Raw genomic sequence first — 23,948 nt, forward strand, 5'->3', positions numbered from 1 at the left:
GGGTCATATGCAATGCAAGTAAGTTTTAGAAGCAATAAATATGACTACTATAAATATGAGCTTAGATTTTTGAGTCTTTTTATACATATACTAAATATTATCAACTATATAAACTAACTTAATTTGCACTAATATGGCGAGATGTTTTCTTTAAGTTGTCCTTTTAGTTTAAATATTGCAAATATCATCGGAGGGTATGGACTAAAAAATAAAGTTATGAACTTATGGACGAGTTGTATGCGACTTTAACTGACGCTACTGCATGTTGCATTTTTGGAATTTGTAAATAAGGATTTTCTGAACTGAACTGAAAGCAAGTGTTTCCCGCACAGTAGTCCCATACTACAGGGGGAAAAAAATCCCTCTTCCTCTTCTTCTAAAATTTGCGGCAGACAACGCAACAACGGCGTATTGCTGCCCTCCTCGGTCCATTTGAAGAACTTCGCCTAGAGATTAAATTCTGCCATACAGTCCAGTTTGAAAGGAAAACAAATCCTAAAACCGAGTGTCTTGTTGAAGGTGGCAGTGCGCGATCTCCGTTACAATCCGTCACAATCGCAACATTGCGTTGTGGTATGTGGCGATGCCTGAAGTGCACGAGTGAGTCGACTCGCCCCCACCGTCAGAATCGTGGTGTTGGTAAAAGCACTCTAAAATGGCGGCGGGGATTCACCGAAGTTTTTTTAGCGTGCTGGTGGAACGCAGCCGCAAAGTTCAAGTTCAAGGTGGGATTTTATGACTAGCAAACAGCCAACCACCAAAAGTACCCTGCTATCCTCATAAAGTACTAAAAACCACCACCAGCTGCCTATTTGTTAGCTGTATTAATTTATCTAATAAAAGACTTTGTAGTGCATAAAAAATCATAGCCTCCTTTAGACACAGTAACCGCTGTTTTGTTTCCTGATAAAGGTTTATTTTCCTCAGGTGACAGTTCATGAGATGGTGCAGGTGCAGGTCTTCTATATCATAATTTGTATCTGGACTTTGACAGCAAGTTCAAGGTGAGATTTTCTGTCAAACATTTCTCTGACTCAGTTTTGTGGTTCAGCTATGTCCCTAATTTGAGAGCTAAAGCTGTTTAGTTGCTGACCAAACAATAGTTCATTATAGAATGAATAGTATTGTTCACCTGAATTGCTGAAAAACAGTCTAATTTTGCAGTGGTCTCCAAATTTATTTTAGGAACTTTACAGTGAGATGCACATGCCCTTGAATATTTCAGATAAAAAAAAAAGTATAGTTTCATATTTCATGTTTACACAGTAAGCGTATCTTACAGTCTTGCTGCACCATCAGATTCAGTATTTTATAGTAAAGTGTTTTGTGTAGGGCAGAAGTCAAACTGTGTGAGTGGAAATGGAAAAAAATCACCTTCAGCCACGTTATTCACAAAGACATGCTTCTGACACCTTAGACACACTTTCACAAGAGACTTCTGCATTAGTAGAGTAGTTTCAGACATGTCCTCATGCACAAGCTGATTGTCCACCCAACAGATTCAACATGCCTGTACAGAATGAAGCAGGATTCACTTTGACTACTTTCAATGATCATTTTGCATCCATGTTTGAGATGTACACGTTCAATTAGTTTGAAAACTTAATATATTAAATATTAATATTAATTATTAATATTTGTCCATCCATTTAAAGTGCACACAAGCAAACTCTTAAAGCTTCATAAACACAATGGGCTTTTATTCACATATAAACATTGCTTGATGCACATAGAGTTCATCAAATACGGAAACTCAAACCTGAATACTTGATGCAAAAGGAACAGTGAAGATTGTTTTTGTACATCAAATGCATGTACAACAACATGAAATGATGAGAGAATTACAGATGAACTAATCCTTTAAGTTGTCTTAAGTTTGTATATCATGTTTTATCAATTTAAATTTTTATCAATCATAGCAATTTTTAGTAAATGCTATATTTGGTGATTCTCACAAACACAAAACATTAAACTCAAAGGTCAGAGTTTCAAAGTGATCACACAGCTGGGTCTCGTACTTATTATTATTATTATTAATAATAATAATAATAATAATAAATGACATTTGATAATTATCCCATGGTGACAGGTGCATATACCATGCGATCCTCCTCTTTAACCTTCTAAAAAAAAAAAAAAAATATATATATATATATATATTATAAAATATATAATAATAACAACAACAATTTATTATATTAGAAATGTGGCATCCTCAAAATCTTAACCTCCCTCCTACTGCTAAGTTAACATGGAAATTCTCAGTGGTTTTGCTTCAAGGCCTAAATTTTACATTGGAAATCAAGTGGAATTTAAAAAATAAATAATAATAAATAAATAAATAAAAAAAACAAAAGAGAAGTTTTTAATCAAATGTTGGGTAATAAGGTAATATCATTCACTGAAAAAAAAAAAAAAAAAAAAACAACAACACTTTTGCCTTTATGGGTACCTACCTCCCTTAGCGTAATAAAGAAAAAATAATAGATTTATTTTTCATGATTCCCTACACAATACACTGTTTGTTAACTAATACATGTTGATGTTTGCATCACGTAACAAGCTCTGTATGTTTGGCTTTTCTAACACTGTAAACTTGCTTAGTAGCTCACCTGGTACAGCATTGCACTTGTAACACAACTACACAAGCGCACACATCGAAATCTGACTTACTGCTAAATTGACACAGAGATTACATAATCTTACCAATTGTCCTTTTCGTTTGTGGAATGTAGGCTCAACATAAGTGATCTCTTCTTCACAAATCTGAACTGTTTAAACAATAATAACATGCATTAAAACAACAAAACCCAATCTTAACTAGATATGTTTCCATAAATCATCAAGGCTCAAATATAAGCATAAATACACACAATTTAAAGGAGAAGTCCACTTCCAGAACAAAAATTTACAGATAATGTACTCACCCCCTTGTCATCCAAGATGGCGTAAAGAACTAATGTTCTTTGAGGGAAAACATTTCTGCATTTTTCTCAATATAATGGACTGATATGGTGCCCCAATTTTGAACTTCCAAAATGCAGTTAAAAAATAAAATTTAAATACTTTTCATCTCAAACACTCGTCTTGTCTTGCTCTCCCTGAACTCTGTGTATTCTAGCTCAAGACAGTTAGTGTATGTCGAAAAACTTCAATCGTATTTTCTCCCTCAACTTCAAAAATCATTTCAAAATCATCCTACATCGCTGCAGAAGTTCTGACCCAGTCTTTGCAAAGTGGACATGCAAAGAAGATCAAACACCCTTAACAAAAGGTTAAAAAGTGATTCAGGATGATTTTGAAGTTGATGGAGAACATGAGATGGGAGTTTTTTTGACATACCGTAACTGTCATGAGCGGGAAAAAAAAAAAGTTCAGGCAGAGTGAGACAAGATGAGCGTTTGACATTAAAAATAATATAATTTATATATTTTTTTAATGAAAATAACCAATTGTTTCTGTAGATAAGACCCTTCTTCCTTGGCTGGGATCGTTTAGAACCGCATTTGTGATGGTTTGAAGCCACATTTAAACTGCCTTTTGGAAGTTCAAAATCGGGGGCACCATATCAGTCCATTATATGGAGAAAAATGCAGAAATGTTTTCCTCAAAAAACATAATTTCTTTACGACTGAAGAAAGAAAGGCATGAAAATCTTGGATGTCAAGGGGTGAGTACATTATCTGTCAATTTTTGTTCTGGAAGTGGACTTTTAACAAATGAAGAGTTCAGTTGCAAAACCCTCTAAAAGCCATTTCCGTCAAAAATGAGATGATGATACTAAGTGAATGCTCTCAATACACATGAAAGTGAAAAATGAAAGTGAAAGTGATGATGTATTGTCAAGTATGGTGACCCATACTCACAGTTGGTTCTCTGCATTTAACCCATCACGAGTGCACACACATACACACTGTGAGCAGTCATTGCTCCAGCGCCCAGGGAGCAATTGGGAGTTCAGTGCCTTGGTATTCAGTCATTGAAAGAGCGCTGTTCATTCACAATCCCCACCTTCAGTTCCTGCTGGTGTAGGAATCAAACCAGTGACCTTTGGGTTACAAGCCCGACTCTTTAACCATCAGGCCACATGCGTCCATCAAATGCTTTTACTTCAATCCCACTAAAATCCCAGCCTCTACCCAATCAGAAGTACCAGTATTTACATAGAAACCTATACATAGGAGCCTGATAAAAATGCCATTTTAAACAAAAACATCAGATTGATTTAGAGGCTTTTGCATCTGAACTCTTCAAATACTTAATGCTGCATTTTAAAAAGGGCAGTAATTAATTTACACAGTTTAACATTAGAACTGTTTCACATACACAAAGTCCTTGGCAGAGTAAGCAAATAATTATATTTAGAAATTGTTCACATATAATTTTCGTCGAACCTTAACAAGCAAGACCCACAAATGAGAACACCAGGGGAATGATTCAACTATGTTCTGTGGACATTTGTTAATTATTTCTGTTTCATTTTGTCTCTGTGTCCTGTTGGTTAAGTTCCTGTATCCTAAATTATCCTAGTGTCTGACTGATTTAAAAGCAGTACATAACACTTGCCTTCTTGGTCAGTTTTTCTATGTTTCCTGTAAATGCAGAAGATCCCGACTGCAGCTACAATCAATAGAGATCCAGCAGCAGAACTTAGCGCTATGTACAATATGGGTAGGCCCTGATCTGTAATGGATAAAATGATTTATTAGCGTTAATAAATGTGTATGATCTACAACAAAATACAGAGATCAAGTCAGTTATTCAACACGCTGATATCAGTGCTGCTGTACCTGCACATGTGTGACAGAGTTTGCTGATGTCCAGATGTCTGGTCTGGTTGCTGATGGGATTGTTGATCACACAGCTGTAGGTGTTTTTATCCTGATATTCCACCTCCAGAGGTAGAGAGAGACTGATGCTGAGATCAGACACACTGATGCTGGACAATAAACTGTTTCCTTTGTACCAGGAGAGACTCACATCACTTACATTCACCACTGAACACAACAATGGACATTTCTGCTTTGATGATGAAGAACATTGTGAAGAGTTACTGCTGATGACAGGAACAGGCAGACGAGCTGAAAACATGAGAAAATAAAGAGGAACTTTAATGTGTCAATTGAATTTTTAGTGTAAATCGTTATATGGAGCACACAACAAATGTCTCTACTCACCATAGACAGAAACGTTAAATATTTTTGATGATTTTCTTGGTCCGATTATCTGTAGTTTATACAGTCCAGCATGTTCAGTTGTAATGTTTGTGATGGTCAGAGATCCAGTGTGATTGTCCAGCTTCAGTCTGTCTCTGAATCTCTCATTAGGAACATTAAATATAGAAAAGATTTGGTTGTTTGTTTTGATGTTTACTATTGGAGATGTTTCAGTGCCAAATGTCCACACTATCCTGCTGTCTTCACGTTCAGTAATTTCACTGTGTAGAGTGAGAGAATCTCCCTCCATCACTGACAGTGACTCACCAAACACACCTGATAAAAATGAATATGGAACTATTAAAGCTCTCTTTAGTTATACAGTCTGAAATCAACTGTAGATTGTATTAAATATAAAGCGAATAACATCCAAAACAGCAGCAGATATGTAGTGTATTTAAAGATGTTCTGCACAGTAAATGCAATGTGGAAAGTGGCATAACACACATAGGATATTTCTACTTTAAAATTCCACGTTTATTTCAATATTTACTGGCAATTTCAGAGTTAAAATTATCGCTTTGCTTCTCTTGGATTCTCTTAATTGACAGTGAATTTCCATGATTTCTGTAGCTGTTTATGACTACTGCGGTATGGGCAAGAAAAATTTACAATCCACAATAGAAGGACTGGAAATTTCAATTTAAAATCCCAGTCAAAAATCAAAAAGTTATAACTTACCAGTCAGGTGACACCAGCACAAACAGCACAAAACAAACATGTGATACATTTCCTTAAAGTTAAGTAAAAAGTCTGATCTAATAAGACTGTATTGTACCTGTTATTCTGGTTTGTGAATCCTCCCTCGGCTGATTTTGACCCTCCTAATGCAGACGTACAAGCTCCGGATGCATTTTTTTTTTTTTTTTTTTTTTTTTTTTAAATAATTAAACATTTTATTTTTAAGTTTAAAGTAAGTTTGATAAAACTTAAAGTAAGTTTGTGGGGTTTTTTTTGTTTTTTTTTTGGTTTGGTTTAGATTAACTCAATTTTATTTTGAAGTGGATCCACTAGTGATTTTTTTAAATGGTTGTATATATTTATTTAGTTCACAGATTTAGTATGTAGAAAAAACAGCATACAAAGTTAAAACTGTCTGCTATCTCCCAGTACTAGTTTTACTGATGTCCTGCTTCTGATTCAAACTGAAACCAGATGCGGTTTATGTTGTTTTGATGCATCATGTGCATAAGAATGGTTGTTCAGAGCAGGTGTTTTATAGGTAAAGGGGTTCTTCCTGTCCTGCTGCTGGCTTTTGTGATTCTTTACTCTACAGAGACAATAAACCATGATGAGAAACAGTGTTTGACCCAAAGCCCAAAGATAAGCAGTGGTGTTTATCTTATTATGAACTGTTTATCAAAGGTAAACAGTGGTGGAAATGGGCAAAATATTCAATATTGGGTGGTTGATGGTTATGATAATATAGGTGTAGAGGTATAAACTCAAACAGTATATTTTTATTTTTAGGATTATTATTTGTTATCATTTATTAAGTATACGGGTGCATTAACATAAACTAAGTTTTGTATAGTGTGTAATGATGCCTACTTAATCACTTAGACCTGTATATACTGGCGAGTGACGCTAGGGGAACGACTGTGAGGCGCAGGGAGTTTCATTCATTTATGAAGAAGTCACAATGCCAGTCATGTCAAAATACAATGAAATCCTGTCTAATTTCTTGTTGTGTTCATTAATTTTCCAGGTAAGCTGATTGATGTGGCATCGCAGCTTATGTTCATCAAATGTTTATTTGTGTATTTCATGTGTTTGTTTGATGCACGCGTGTTTTATATCGATAAAATTAACCGCATCAGCGCACCCGCGGCTGGAATGCGGCCAACTCGGCCGCGCGAGATGTTTCAGCATGACAGAATAATTGATGTCGTTAGAGATTACAATGCGCTCAATATTATTTGTAGAGCGAGCGGAGTAATATTTGATTACGTCATTTGTGTCCTGTGATATTCTGTCATTGTTTGATGAGTAGTATGATGCTGGTAAAGAAAATTTATAGTTTTATAAGAAAGTTTATAGTTTTATAAGAGAGTTATACAAAGTAAACATAATGTGTTTTTACACAGTTTGTGTATGTTAGCACAGCATTATAGTTTGATCACTGTAAGTGAGTTACAGTCTTTATTTGATGCAATACATTGTAATCACTTCTAAATGTTGTGTATATCAGGAAACTGTATACTGTGAGTTTATTGAACAAGTTTCATTCATTAATGAAGAAGTCACACTGCCAGTCATGTCAAAACACAATTAAATCCTGTCTAATTTCTTGTTGTTTATTAATTTTGCAGAGTGTGACTAAATAAAAGACTATCAGTGCCAGAAAACTCAGTCTGTTCTGTGTGTGCAACGTAGGCAATACACTGAAAAAAGTGTTTCATTGGATCAAAGTAAAAATTTTGCGTCAACTTGTTACATCTAATTACTTTACTTTTTATCAACTTTAAATTTTTACTTTGAAAAGAATTAACTATCCATTACTTAGCCAAAGCAAAAAGTATCTTTGAATCAAATAAAGTTAAGTTTAATAAAATCTCAAATTATACTTTGTCGTAATGTTTTCTTTGTATTAACTTAATTCTTTTACTTTACAACCAAATCTAACCAAATATCCAACCAAATACAACTTAAAATATTAATGTAATATAAAGAAATTTATTTACTTTCAGAATGTGTAATTTTATCATCAAAGATGAATGACTTCAAGCATCAAACTTTTGACAATTTATTTTGTCATAATACAAGTTTTTTTACAATGTGCACAGTATTCTCATACCAATACACACTAACAATGTAAACACATCATAAACTTGACCATTTTTGTCATAAAAAATTTCTACAATCTGTATAGTATTGTTATAAAAACATACTGTATAACAGTTTTTAGTATCCATATACATAGACACACTGGATACAATGTAAATTCACCATAAGAATCAGTTATCATTTCAAAGAGAAACATGCAATCTTTCCATGAACAGTCACTTAGAACTGACTACACAATAAAACCTTTAGAATTCCTCTGAAGTTAAAACAAGTTTGGCCCAAAAACTGGTTTAAAATGGGCAGTGTAAAACCAAACACTTTTAATAAAATACCTACCAAATTAGCCAATGGAATAGTTTACCCCAAAATGAAACTTATCTCAGTTATCTCAAACTTATCAAAAAATTGTCATAAAATGTCTCTGAACCAAATTTAATTGAAGTTAAATACTTGAATAGCTTAAGGATGAGTAAACAATGTAAGAATGTTCATTTTTGGGTAAACTATTTAACTAACCCTAGATAAAACACAACTTAACCAAGATAAAACAAATCAGGTTTAGTAAACAGTAGTACAGTTAACTTTGTACAAAAGGCTTTATACAGTCCAACATCTTCGAAGAAATTTACCATCAGCAGAACACTGTAGCTGGGTCAAAGGAAATAAATGTACTCCTGCAGCTTTGAAGAGAGGTTCTGCACCCTTCGGCTCATCTGCTTACTCTCTATGTCAATGATTATTTTTTGAAAGGCCTCAAAGGTATATTTGAGTCCTTCAGGATATTTTAAGTTCAGTGCATAAATGAGTCCAAACATCATGGCACAGACACATGCAACAGAGGGCAACTCATTTAGTACTTCCACACCGTCAATGACAATGGAAATGTCCAGTGCACAACTAAGAGCATCACTTTCGCGGATCACAAAAAATGCCATGGTGGTCTTTTCAAATTCTCTCTCCGCTTCCTCCCTCTGGTCAGCCTAAAAACATACAAGAACAGAGAATAATTGAGGGACTTTGGAAGAAAAAAAAACAAACAAAAAAAAAAAACACCCCTTCATCTGAAAATTTATTACAAAATTTTGTTATTATGGAGGTCAATGTAGAGCCCAAACGTCTGTTGCTAACTTTCATTAAAATATCTTCATTTGTGTTCAATGTAAAAATAAAATTTGTACGGTTTATTACAAGAGTAGAGTAAGTGATGACAAAATTTTCATTTTTGGGTGAAGATGTACTTTTACACTCTCTTTGGCTTTGAAAATGCTTTTAAACACTTAAACACTTGTACAATCAAATGCTCCCATGTGTTGACCATTGTAGACAATTACAGACATATCTGTTGAGTGCAGTACCACAATGGCCAATCAGTGGCATTTATCAATCTACTCAACAGTGTTGAAATTGCATTTTTGGGTGAACCAACCCCTTTTAAAGGAGTAGTTCACATTCAAAATTCTGTCATCATTTACACGCCCTCTTGTCATTTCAAACCTGTATGAATTACTTTCCTCTGCAGAATTTTGAACAGTGTTGGTAACAGAACAGCACAGCCCCCATTCACTATTATTGTATGGACACAAAACCAATGCAAGTGAATGGGGGGCTCTTAACAACATTCTTCAAAATATATTCTTTTGTGTTCTGTGGAAGAAAGTCACACAGGCTGATGTGTAAATGATAACACAATTACTTGAACTACTTTAAAGCGATATGTCACTACCAAATCAAATTCCCCACGTTTTACTGACCCTCAAGGCTTGAGAAGACCTTTGTTAAGACCACAGAGCAGTGTCGAGCAGTTTTTTGATCAACGGATGCACTATTTGAAGCTGCAAAAAGTCAACAATTCACTCCCATTCTACCTCTTGGAAGTGAAATGATATGTAGGATTACAACTTTGCCTGTATTGTTCTTCAAGAATATAACCATATTCAGATAGGATGCCTTGAGGGCGAGTAAAACATGGGGAGATGTTGATTTGGTAGTGAAATATAACTTTAAGGCAAACATGGTTGGAGAAAATTTCAGTAGTTTGCATTGTCTACATTACCTGGTATTCTTTGATCAGACAGCTTGCATCTTACATGAAGGTACATGATCAGGCACTTCAGCAGGCACTCTCTTCTGATGTCTATGTCCAGACTCTACAAAATGTTCAAGGTGTATTGTTTTTATTAGACCAAAACGCTACTAAATTAATTGCCACAAGCAATTTTGTTCGCATGCAACCAATACCTGATCCATAACTTTAACGTTTTTTCACGGAGGACCCCACCTTTGCTCCTAATAACCTGGAGAAGCTGAGAGCTCTGTCTGTCCAAAGAGGCCATAATTCTCAACTGTAAATGTAGGGTCGTGATTTGCAAAAATTCGGCATTAATCTGTAAGAAAGAGAAACAGAAAATAGACTTCTGAAAAAAATGATTTCACTTTGAGAACTAGCTGTAAAAATACACATACACACAAAGCATTAAACAACAAAAGGTATAATTAAGGCATCCAAGACATTTTCAAAAACACTACATACTAAAATCCCATGGTAAAAACTATGGAAATTCAGGATTAGTCACTTACTTTTAACATTTTTAAATAAAGCAATAATTAAAAGGTGCAAATTACTTACGTTTTTCATGTGACTGGATTATTTAAAACCTGTCTTAATTGTTGTTGAGCTGTACCCCATCCTACAAAAGACAAAGAGAAATAACAAACTGGCTCACATAAAAGTAAACAGACGACTTCTTTACTGGGTAAGCTGGTCGACGCAATACGTTAAAATAACAAGTGTTTAGGCACATCACTGAAGACGTGTTTGGTTAAGCTACCGTTATGTGTTAACATTAATCATAAATGAGAGACTATACAAGTAAGGACAGCGAATACCTCGCGAACGCGAGCTTCATAATAAATCAATAAAAATCATCATAATAATAAAGCTTCATAACAACGTTAAGTCCATACAAAGCGTCTGAAGCGTGCATGTACGTTATACATGGCGGTGCCATCTATAAAGTACATGCACGCTGTTGTATCGCACTCCAGTATACCAGAAACAGTCTTTATACTACATTTCAATATCAATCCATCTCACCTCTAGCAGTTTACTTGTATTATTATTATTATTTTTTTTTAATTTTATTTCCACTCGGTTTAACATCGTGATGAGGGAAACTTGTAAACCTTCTAGCCGAGTTAGAGGTTTGAGAGTTAAGCCGGGCTCACACTGTGCGATTTTGGCCACGATTTGGCCGTCTGAGACAAATTTTGAAAATCCTACAGGATTTCTATAATCCTAGGCTAAAAGCTGCAGACGACAGACGATTAATGGCTGTTACAAAGAAATTCTGGCAGTGTCTGGCAGTCCTGCAGTGTGTCTTCTATGACGAACATCATACTGTCTCCGTTTTTCAAGACATGCCATGATCAGGATTAATGCTAGAGATTTCTTCTAACCGCATCTCACCTCTAGCAGTTTACTTGTATTATTATTATTATTATTTTTTTTTTTATTATTTCCACTCGGTTTAACATCGTGATGAGGGAAACTTGTAAACCTTCTAGCCGAGTTAGAGCCGTCAAACTAGTAATACTAACTGTATGTAAAACAACAGTACAACATAATATTTTATAAAATCATACATGTATAATGTTAATAATAAGCCCAAACGTATGTTTAAAATTACTTACCAATTTTCTTGATTCCCGTTTTACCACGCCGAGTTCATCCATGCGGTGTAACAAGATGGCGGAAAGCTGAACGTCGACACGCACGACCACGGATGACGTTAGAAGACAATGGAAACCAATATTTTTAATTTAATTTACAGAAATGTATTTACTTTACACTAACAAGACTTACTTCTAATTTAAATCAACCAAACTTTTTACATTACACTGATGGCTAGACAGAAAATTAAATGTTTTGAGTTAGCTCAAGTATAACAACTTCATTAGAGTAATGACATGCCTTGTGCACTTTTTTCAGTGTATTAATGAGCCCTTGTGTTTAATAAAAAGGGAGACTGATTTAAAAATTAGCAGCAGTCAAAAATTTAGGCGCACCTGATCGATAACAAAAATGTACCTTCACATTATGAGGTGATATTTGACTCCTAAGTGATTTGCAGGGGGAATCATTCATAAAAGAATTGCTGTGTGATTGCATGGAGATGCACTGTGGTTTAGCTGTGATTTTGTTTTATTGTTGTTGATGAAATAGAGCAAAATCAGACAAAAATATTTCTAAAATAAAAGTCACTAAATATTAACTTCTTGTTTATTGAACTGCTGTATAAAATCAACATCATATTTGAAAACTCTTTTTATAATCATTAAAAGCTGTCACGCTTCTCAGTTCATGCCAGCTCTTTGAAGAAGAGTATCCACCTTATTTTTCAATGTGGAAGTAAGCTGTTTTCTGGTAATGTGTTAGACGTCCGGTTCATAATCCACCGTAGTGAAAATAGCGAGAAGAATATCGAAACACAGTAAATGGTAAAACAGTTTGCACTACAAACCAGTGTGTTTGTAACTAAGGTAATACACACACCAGTTTGCAATATCAAGCAGCTAAAAATAGCTGGAAGTGGATGAGACTGGAAGCCAGACAAACGGCTGCACCCACTCTTATGGGAAAGATAAGGTGGATAACTGCAGCCTGCAGATCTCCAAATGAGGACAGTAACTCCAAAAAGGGGTGGGAGCTCCAGAATAGGGCATGGCTTCCTCCCATTGACAGACAGGCACATGACGCAAGTGCAATTTTCCTCCCAATCCACTTAAGCGCAAACTCCACCCCACAGCTGATTCTAAATGTTTTATTGGTTGTGTCAGTCACAGTGTTGATTTCCTATATGCTACACAAATGCTAACCACTGAACCTACCACACACCTGACCCTAACCTTAACCAGTGAAATTAGGTTCGTTTCAGATGCATTGCATTGGCTACTTGTTGTAGCTTGCATCAAGTTCATGCTTGCTTTTTGACAGTCCGAGCCAGCTACCCTCCTACCTTTACTCAATCTTACGAGTCTACTTTATGTTCAACATAAGAAAGAAACTCATACAGGTTTGGATGCACTTGAGTGTAATTAAATGATGACAGAATTTTCAGTATGAGTGAACTATGGCTTTAGCTGCATCCTGCTGAAAGATGTTCTACCTTGATGCTTTCACTACTTCTTTTTTTTTTTTTTTTTTTGTAAAATAGTACATTAATAATACTAATAATATTGTATCAATATAATGAAAATTGTTGGCAAACTTTCAGCTGACCATGTAAAATTTCCACTTAAAAAAAAAAAAAAAAAAAAAGAAGAATTTGGTTTCCACTAGGGTAACAGTTATAGCTCAGACTTGGTTTAACCTGTAAAATGGCCCATATTGACATGATATAATTCAGAAAATCCTAGGAGACTGACTGCGTTTAATAGAAAATTATGAATTTTACATACATATTACATAAAAAGTAACGCCATTCGTTGGTTTTCCTGTGAACGTAGCTCTCAGTAAAGTCACAGTGTTGTGCTCCCTTCACGCCAAATCATAATTACCGTAATTTCGAGATGACAACATGTGACGTTGGCTGCGGTTGCTGTTGTAACAGCGCACCCTATCAGGTAAAATTAACGCTTAGAACGATGATGTGCTTGTGCTATATTTGTTAACATCAGTGTTGGGCAATTACTTCCTGTAATACATTATATATTACTAGTTACTGTCTTTTAAAAGTAATTAGTTACATTACAATATTACTGTCCCTGAACTGTAATGCGTTACACTACTTTTTAGTTACTTTTGAGTTACTTTCACCAAAATATCCACAGAAGTATGACAGGCACTATAAAATACCAAAATGTTATACATCCAGTGGAGGGTAATGAGGTAGGTCTATATCAGTGGCGGCTACTGGTCTGTCAAATAGGGGAAGCTCATTTTCGGCTATTACGCTAGGTAACTCTGTAAAAGTGAAACAAGGAATGTGGTGTATAATTGTGTGAAATGTATGATGAAAATCAAGCAATTTCGCCAAGCAAGTATAAAGAAATAGGTTGCAGCAGTTTTTATTTCGACTGAACTTGAGAAATCCGCGATGGGACTGAGCGCGAATAGCTTCAGCGATTCCTTATAGTACAAAATCGCTGTCAGTCAAAAGGAGATCAATCTGACAATCTTTCGACAGACCCTCCAATCATCACGCAGAAGCTCGGAGTCCAGGCCAGCCCACTCCTCATTTGCTCCTCATTCACCCCCAGAGACGCTGAGCGTCCGTGGGCGGGACATAATCGCAGCGTTTATCCAATGACCGTCTAGTTTCAAAGCACTGAAAAAAAACGTTCAGACAGCCGCATTGAAGTCAATGGACGCTGGGCTTCAACGGGGAAGTGCACTGTGACGCTACGGGAATGTATGAGAAGAAAATCAAGTCAGCCGACCTGCTATATCTAACTGATTCTGAACGAACTCGTCTTTGAGATGAACGTTTTCTAACGCATTTTTAGTCAATAAAATGTTAATACAATAGTACATAATTTGACCATTCATTTTGTGACATTATAGGGGAAGCTGAGCTTCCCTTGCAGTCTTAAAGAAATCGCCACTGGTCTATATAACATCAAATTATAAAATCATATTTGGATAGGCTACCATGTAAGTCTACATTAACGTTACTTGTAGATTAGGTTAAATACAGATAAGCACAAAATTATTACATTTATAAATAAAGCAAAATGTTATAATGTACAAACAATAAACACAATACCTAGACTATTTTGATCGGTTATCGGAACAAACAAGAATGAAATATATATAAGTTGCTAAACAAGTCAAAACGAATTAGGCTAATTGAAAGGGAAACTGAAAGCAAACGCGTTGTTCTCACGCAGTCTACCTCTCTCATTCGGCATGATTAAATTTGTCCATATTCGGGATGTATTTAATGCTAAACTATAACTTATTAGTAAACCAGGCCTTGTACATAACGCACATAAAAAACATCCTCACATGAGCAATATGTGTTTGATCCGACCTCAGGCTGCAGTACGCACAATTTTAAATAATCAGTGTATATGTTTGGTTGACTGTATTTTATTCTGCTAATGAATAGGCTGCAACATTTGCAATGCTGTATGTGTGTGCGTGAGGCGCCGGCGCGATCGAACAGCGGAAACAAACAAAAATACTCTGTTATTTTTAGTCATACAGATGATTCGAAACTGCAGTGTGTTTAATTTTGTTTGTCATCTCGTTTTTTTTTTCCCGTGAATTTTTGTAGAGCCACACAAACATGAACCAAACTAAGCAGCATATGTCACTCAGTCTTTTCCTTTCATTTTGTTAATCTGTTAATTAGGCTATTTAAATTAAATATATTTCGCGTATTCATTAATTTGATATATAGACTATGATTTGATAATTTGATTTTGTTAATTTTAGTTGTACTTAATATTTGTTGCTTGTCTACACTCATCCGCCGCATTCTTTATCTTCTCCGACCTCGCAGCTTTCTCTCTCCTTAGCTTAGTGGCACCAGTCCAGGTGTTTCCAGGAGTTTTTCGTGCTATTTCTCCTTGTTGAGAGTTTGGAGTCGCACATAGATTACACCTGATTATGCATTCTTATTCTTTTCTCTGATAAAATGAATAAAACGGCAGTGTGTCCATCTCACACATGTAGAATCCGTCTCGGCAGTCATCTTAACCATCTAATTACAGCAACAGAAAATAGACAAACTATTGTAATAAATAAATAAATAAAACACTGGTGAACTTCTCCATTTCGGATTACCTGCTGACACCACCTTTGATTGTAACCCGGTCTGGTCCGGGAGGTGCACTCAAACACACTTAGGAGTAAGAGTTACAAGGAATATACTTTATTAACAACAATAGCAGCCATATGGAATTGTCTGATAAATATCTTGATTATGTACACTGGTCATGTAAGACTGTGAACACATTTCAAATTCACAGAAAACAGTAAATAGTGGGGCATTTCATACACAGCACCCGTAGTTAGAAACTCCAAACATAAATCACATGCCCTATGTATAAGAACTAGCACAGGCAATCAATATACTATATTCAGGGAGACAGTAATCGCTAATAGCTGAACATAACAACAACTGAAGGAGAGTAAAAGAGATACTTTAATGTAAGTGAATGTGATGGTTTGATTAAGTAAATAAATGCTATATCACCACAGATGAAGGCGTACCTGCGCATGTGTGACAGAGTTTGCTGATGTCCAGATGTGTGATCTGGTTGCTGATGGGATTGTTGATCACACAGCTGTAGGTGTTTTTATCCTGATATTCCACCTCCAGAGGTAGAGAGAGACTGATGCTGAGATCAGACACACTGATGCTGGACAATAAACTGTTTCCTTTGAACCAGGAGAGAGTCGCATTCACCACATTCACCACTGAACACAACAATGAACAATTTTGCTGTGATGATGATGATGATGATGAAGAACAGTCTCTGGTAATGTTAGGAACAGGCAGACGAGCTGGAAAACATGACAGAATAAACATGGATTGGCTAACACTTGTTTTCAGTGTTGTGTGTTGACAGTGTTTTTGTCATCACAAACTACAAAATGAATATACATTTCAGTATGTAAATGTTTAAATAATATTAATAGTTCAGTACAAGTTAAACTCAAAGCAAATAAACTCGAAAAGCATTTGTTGATTAGCAATAAATAAATAAATAAATAAATAAATAAATAAATATAATATATATATATATATATATATATATATATATATATATATATTCATCCAGTAGTAAAGCAAAAATTGCTTACAGTGTTACAGTGACACACTTACAATGACAGTGAATGCGGCTGATTTATAAACATTATAATACTGTGTTTTAATGTTAAAGCCACAAGACGTGAACAATATGAGAGTGTAAAAAAAAATAATGGATTGAAGTTTTATTTGAATTATAATCTTTGCATTTCCACTTTTAAATGCTTCAAATTTACACCTCACTGTAACTTTTTTTTTTTTTTTAAGAAAAACAAGAATCTAGTCAGAATGATTTTATGTTAAGCAGCAGTATGCCACAAATGCTGTGGATTGAGCTTGACTTGTGCTGAACCCAAAATTTGCTCTAATAAACCAACTTGAACAACTGATCTCTACTCACCATAGACAGAAACACTGAATGTTTTTAATGACAATTTTGCTCCAATTATCCGTACTTCATAACATCCAGCATGTTGAGATGTTTGTGATTGTCAGAGATCCAGTTTGTTTGTCCAGCTTCAGTCTGTCTCTGAATCTCCCATCAGCACTGCTATATGTGGAGAAGATTCCAGCAGCTTTCCTGATTTTAGCTATGAGGGATTTTTCAGTTCCAAATTTCCACAATATATCATCGTCTTCATGTATTTCAGTAATATCAGTGTGTAAAGTAACAGAATCGCATTCGATCACTGACACTGACTCACCAAACACATCTAAAGAACACGAAGAGGTTTTGTCACAGATTAAGGCTCTTGTTGGTTTGCAAAATCTGAAATCAAGTTTGAATTTTAAACTGTGTGATTTGAAGAACATTGGAACAGCAACACAGAGGAGAAAAAATAAGAGATGTTTTATATGGGACATTACAAAGTGGATCTCAAGATCTGTTTGGTTTAATTTATCTAGGAGGAACAGCAAATTAAATTCCTCTAACTAATTTGAACAGTAGTAGCAGCTTTATTACTCTGAAATGGAAAGGAATTTGATATATTTATAACTTACCGATCAGACTCCACCAGGACAAACAGAACAAAACAAACATGAGAAACATTTTTATCAACGGTCTAACGAGTAGCCTTGACCTGTTAAGACTGTCCGCTGAAAAACACAACCTGGTGTATGAATCCTCCCCCGACAGAGTTTGATGACCCTCCTAGTGTGCGTGCACAAACAAACACACACACACATACTTGTTTTTATGCATGCAGGGGGTCACATGTCAGAATTGCTACATAGTGGGTACCGCCCTTTCCTATGATCCTACAGACCTAAAAAAAATAATAATAATTTGACAAAAAACTAAAAAGCTTAAGTATAAATATCTGACAACAAAAGTTCTAAACATGACACAGTGGTTACTTGTGGGGACATTTCAGGCATTGTGTAAATCTGGGGTCTGGCAAACACACAACCAGTTTTTGGTCATTGTGGAGATCAAACTCACACACTGAACACCAGTTTTTAGTCATTGTGGGGACTGAACTCAAACTCATTCTATTCTTTGTATGAAACTATTACAAAGAAGCAATCTGACTACTAAATATTTTAAATGTGCATTTTTTAAAGCAAAAGAAAAAGTTTGTAAACAGACAATCCACTGTGAATAGAATAGGAGCTCCAGAAAAAAAAAAAAAGAAATGCTCAATTATTCATAGATTCACAAGATTCAATATATGTTCTATTCAATTTAAAGTAAAACTGTTTGTTTAAAAGGAAATGTTTGACAAACAAGTCATCTGTAATCAAGTTAGGTCAGCAAGTTAATAATTAACATAAAACTCTTTCAGGGCTGTGTTCAAAGGAAACACTAGTTTGAGTGTGAAAAGACAAAATAAAAGTCATAATCCCTTCATGACATAAATCTTGTATTCTAAACAGTTTTTTTTTAAAACTTAGTACCAAACAAACAACTTCAATATAACTCTTGAATGCCTGATTAAACATTTAGTTAAGTGAAATATCCAAGGATGGAAACTCAGTAAGACTCACCAACAACTTTTCTCTGTAGAAGATCAGCATCCTCATATCAGCGACACAGTTCATGTTTAACTACTCATCATTAAGTATCAATTGAAACACTTTAGACAATATATAATACAGTATAAGTGAATGCGCAAATTCATAGCTAGTTGTTCATTTTCTGTACAGCTCACACAGTCTGCCTTTCCTGGAACTTTCCGGTTCTGAATAAATGTAATTGTGCATTTTGACAGCATGTATTTCCTGTTTGTCCCATGGTATCTTCTTAATGGGATCTGGTTTTATACTACTCTATATGGTCAGAACATGACAGATACTTTACGTTTTTGAATTCTTTATGCTTTTCCAGCAATTTTTCCTTAAAGTAAATATCATAATAGAAAAAGAAATATTTCTTAGTCTCTGCATGTTCTGATATGTGAAATAAGGCCTAAAGCAAACTACTGTAGGTCTGAACAATGACATATTCTTAATAGTTATTTATTGCTTTATTACTAAAACTCTTATGTCTTTTAAAAAGCATGTTTAAAATATGTCAACAAATTCCTTCATTTTTTCCCTTCAGGCAGGTGTTTATTTTAAAGAAATTGTTGGTTTCATGGTCAAAAAATATAATTAATTAATGAATTAATGAATGAATTAAGTAAGTAAGTAAATAAGTAAGTAAGTAAGTAAGTAAATAAGTAAATAAGTAAATAAGTAAGTACACAAACCCACTTTTTTATTTTAAAGGTGACTCAAACCTCAAGCTTATACATTTCTGTGATGCAATTTATTAAACAATTGGACAAATGACGGACCAAACATAATAATAATAATAAATAGTGGTTTAATTAATTAATTAATTTATTTTTTGAAAGAAAAAAAAATAGTAAAAGGAATAAAACTGGGTAACAGGAATGAATATCCATTATATTAGTATATAGGTTTGACTGCACATGTGAGGTATTAATGCTTGCACTGATATAGTGAAGAGTGTTAAACACTAGCCAAATTTCCATCCAAAGTTGTGAATTTACTTTGTGCACAAAACTGGACTATCTCTTAAAATGTTTGAGAAGAAGCATTGTTTCCCTACAACGAGTCAAAGAGAACAAAATCATCACTGTGCCAGCTGTTTGGGAATGCACCCTTGTAACACAGTACTTTGAGGCAATTATACAAAAATACTTTGACGGCAGACTTTGCTCAGGCAACTTAGAATGACCATAACAACATTTCAGATGCTGTGCAATGAGATTAGTCTGCTAGTTTATAAAATCTGAAATCAGCTGTAGATTGTATTAAATATAAAGTGAATAACATTCAGAACAGCAGATGATATTTAGTGTATTTTAAACATATCTGCTGTACAGTAAAAATGTGGGAAGTTACAGAATTTACATAGAAAAAAAAAATTCTACTTCAAAATTTCACATGTATGATTACTGTGGAAGTATTTTTAAAATTATCTCTGAGAAATTACTGAAGAGCATTTGCATATATAACTCTTGAAATCAATATTTTAAAATGGCTCAAGGTTTTTCCATCATCTTGTTTCTGAGCAAGAGAAATTTACAATCACAATAGAAAAATGTTAAATTCCAATCAAAAACAGAGACCTCAGTGGATGAAAATAATTGTATTTGAAATCCTAGCAGTAGCTTTATTACCCTGAAGTGAAAAGACTTTAAACAGAAGAAAATAAATAACTTACCAAACAGACAGCACCAGCTCAAACAGAATGAAACAAACACGTGAAACATTTTCTTCAACAGCTTAGTGAAATATCTGAACTACTATACTAAAACTGTACTCAACCTGTTGTTGGTGTGTGAATCCTTCCCCATCTGGCAGAGTGTGACCCTCCTAATGTGTCATGGTCTGGATGTGTTTTATTAAACTGTGTGCCATCTCACAGGACAAGTTTTACTGATGTTCTGCCTTCGTTTCAAATTGAAACCAGCTGCGGTCAGTTTTGTTTAGAAGCATCATGTGCATGAGAATGGCCTTTTAGATCAGGAGTTTTGTAGGTGTAGAGCTTCTTCCTGTCCTGCTGCTGGCTTTTATGATTCTTACTTTACAGAAACAATAAACCATGATGAGAAACAGTGTTTGACACAGAGAAAGAGAAATAAAAGAGACACCGTGATATTTTATTTTAATAGATCAAGCATAACACCAAGCAGGCCATATCAGTCTATAGGAGTATGATCGTTTCTATTTAAATTATTACGTCAGTTATCCTTCAGCTGCTTTCTTTGTGATGAAAACAGCCCTTCCTCTATCCCTGACCTCCGACTACCTGGTGAACATCTTGGTTTGGATGAAAAAACATCACCTGTAGCTCAAACTAGCCAAGACAGACTTCCAACCTGTACACTCAAACCTCAGTAGATAATTCAGTTTGCAGCAGCATGCCTGGTCTTCAAGACTGCTAAAAGAGTCCACGTCATAGCTCTTTACCTCTCTACACTGGCTATGTAATAATCTTCCCAAACCTATCCAGAATACGAATCCCGATTTTTGTTTGGTCACCTTTTCTTCAAAATGTCTTTCTTTATGTTCAACATAAGAAAGAAACTCATACAGGTTTAGAAGAACTTGAGTGGGAGTAAATGATGACAGAATTTTTAGTTTTGAGGGAACTATGCCTTATACGGCATCCTGCTGAAAAGTGTTCTTTCTTAGTGGTTTTTCTTCATATTTTATTGTATAATAATAAATGAAAACTACTAATAACCCTGCTGACAACAAACAGCTAAAACCAGCCTAGGCTGGTCAGGCTGGTTTTAGATGGTCGTTCCAGCTGGTCTCCCAGCCTGACCAGCTAAGACCAGCCAACCAGTTTAGGCTGGTTTTAGCTGTTTTTTTTTTTTTATTTTAATTTAATTTTTTATTTTTTTCAGCAGGGAATATTGTATACATTTAATGAGAATTGTTGACACACTGTCTGCTGTAGTAAGGGACCATGTGCAATTTCCACCCACTGTGCAAAAAAAAAAAAAAACTTATATTACATTATATTAGCCAGTTTTGAAAAGCTCTTCTAGCTCTAGTTGAGCTTACTGTGTTGTGGTGCTGTTTAGCTGCTGCTGCTGCTTAAAAATCCACAAGATGGCACCATTTTTTTTCAGTTCAATCAATTAAAGAACTGATGATCTAAGTAAGGTGCAAATATATCCTATCAGTAAAATCGATTATGGGTCAGTCTGTTAGGCTTAATAATGACTGTCTGCTTTTATTGTCCAGAGCTTAACAGCAACATGTGCTGGGGCCAGTCTTAAGCACTAGTCTGACCAACTAGCAGTTAATCAAAGGGTAATCATTCTTATTTTTTGGATTCAGCTTAGACTAATCTACATTTTTCTGTAACTTAATTAAGAAAAAAAATTATGTCCAGCCACATGAGGTCTAGCATTGTCTTGCAGTAGGAGGAACCCAGGGCCAACCGCACCGGCATATGGTCTCACAAGGGGTCTGAGGATCTCATCTCGGTACCTAATGGCAGTCAGGCTACCTCTGGTGAGCACATGGAGGGCTGTGCGGCCCTCCAAAGAAATGCCACCCCACACCATTACTGACCCACTGCCAAACCGGTCATGCTGGAGGATGTTGCAGGCAGCAGAACGTTCTCCACGGCGTCTCCATGCACATTTGTGGCCTGCTGGAGGTCATTTTGCAGGGCTCTGGCAGTGCTCCTCCTGTTCCTCCTTGCACAAAGGCGGAGGTAGCGGTCCTGCTGCTGGGTTGTTGCCCTCCTACGGCCTCCTCCACATCTCCTGATGTACTGGCCTGTCTCCTGGTAGCGCCTCCATGCTCTGGACACTACTCTGACAGACACAGCAAACCTTCTTGCCACAGCTCGCACTGATGTGCCATCCTGGATGAGCTGCACTACCTGAGCCACTTGTGTGGGTTGTAGACTCCGTCTCATGCTACCACTAGAGTGAAAGCACCGCCAGCATTCAAAAGTGACCAAAACATCAGCCAGAAAGCATAGGAACTGAGAAGTGGTCTGTGGTCACCACCTGCAGAACCACTCCTTTATTGGGGGTGTCTTGCTAATTGTCTATAATTTCCACCCCTTGTCTATTCCATTTGCACAACAGCATGTGAAATTGATTGTCAATCAGTGTTGCTTCCTAAGTGGGCAGTTTGATTTCACAGAAGTATGATTGACTTGGAGTTGCATTGTGTTGTTTAAGTGTTCCCTTTATTTTTTGAGCAGTGTATATTTACATACATACATACATACATATATACTAGGGATGTCACAATAATCAATATAATATTGAACCGTTCGGTATGACATACACGGTTCTGTGAATTGCAGTTTTTCAGTTTTGCATTTAAATAATTTCCTTGTATTATTTCTTTCGAAATTTGCTGTGTGTGCCCATGATTTCACGTGCTGAGATGAGGAAACGCTTCCCGCTTGTATCTGAAAAAGCAAAACAGGCAGAGCATTTTCCATTCTAATGACATAAAATGACAAGCCTTTCTAAACCTGTCGTCCAACAAAACGTAACTTATTTTTACTTCCCAACATCAAAATTTCTTTTTGTGATCTGATGTGGCTTCTTATCATAGAATAAATTCTACACTGTATGTCGATTATGGCTTAAAAATATCATTATGAAAATCATTACGAAAATACCCGAGATGGCTTAAAGAACACAAATAAACCATATATTATTGCAGACGAGTGTTTATTGTCCTTATATTTTATCATTCGAAAGGTTTAACGTTATGCCTGTATCCATATTAGAGAAGCTGGAATGCAACGTAATCAGTGCTACTTCTTTGACGCATATGTGAATTTTCTGCTCGAGGGCGCCCTCTCGTGTATGAATGAAACCCATCCTATTTTGCGTAAAAATCGGAAAAATAATACCTATCTCAAAAGAATATTAAGCAGACATTTAATAATCCACGCTTTTTCCAGTGTACAGAGGTTTACAGAAGTAGTTTGTTGTTAATTAGATGCAAAAAAAAAAAAAAAAAAAAAAAACACTCCAATGTGGTAAGCTATCAAAACCGAACCCGAGGTACGTATTGAACGGTGGACTAACTGTATTGTTGCATCCCTAATATACACAATATATTAAGCAATGGCTTAATCAATTTCAATCACATTCATTTGTATAATGCATTTCACATCACTTTTTGTTTTCAGAACAGCTTGACAGAAAATCCATGTTTTTTTTTGTTTGTTTGTTTTTTG

The 23,948-nt window shown here is 35.4% G+C and overlaps 2 long non-coding RNA genes and 1 pseudogene across 3 annotated transcripts; all 3 read right to left on the bottom strand.

Moving 5' to 3' along the window:
• Positions 1 to 1,683: 1,683 nt before the first annotated feature.
• Positions 1,684 to 23,948, bottom strand: part of LOC127153855 (SLAM family member 9-like) — a 337,800-nt pseudogene continuing 315,535 nt past the window's right edge.
• On the bottom strand, positions 7,950 to 13,294 carry LOC127153863 (uncharacterized). 2 transcript variants are annotated; one of them, XR_007825350.1, is made up of 5 exons: positions 11,694 to 13,294; positions 10,630 to 10,690; positions 10,242 to 10,387; positions 10,057 to 10,150; positions 7,950 to 8,983 (listed from the first exon to the last, which is right to left on the bottom strand). It is a non-coding gene; the product is annotated as an uncharacterized LOC127153863 (long non-coding RNA). The 2 variants fall into 2 exon arrangements; XR_007825349.1 differs by having other exon boundaries at positions 10,630 to 13,294.
• On the bottom strand, positions 15,859 to 17,908 carry LOC127153862 (uncharacterized). Its single transcript, XR_007825348.1, has 3 exons — positions 17,765 to 17,908; positions 17,163 to 17,475; positions 15,859 to 16,515 (listed from the first exon to the last, which is right to left on the bottom strand). It is a non-coding gene; the product is annotated as an uncharacterized LOC127153862 (long non-coding RNA).

The sequence above is a fragment of the Labeo rohita genome, chromosome 22 (assembly GCF_022985175.1).
Source record: "Labeo rohita strain BAU-BD-2019 chromosome 22, IGBB_LRoh.1.0, whole genome shotgun sequence".
Classification (NCBI taxonomy): domain Eukaryota; kingdom Metazoa; phylum Chordata; class Actinopteri; order Cypriniformes; family Cyprinidae; genus Labeo; species Labeo rohita.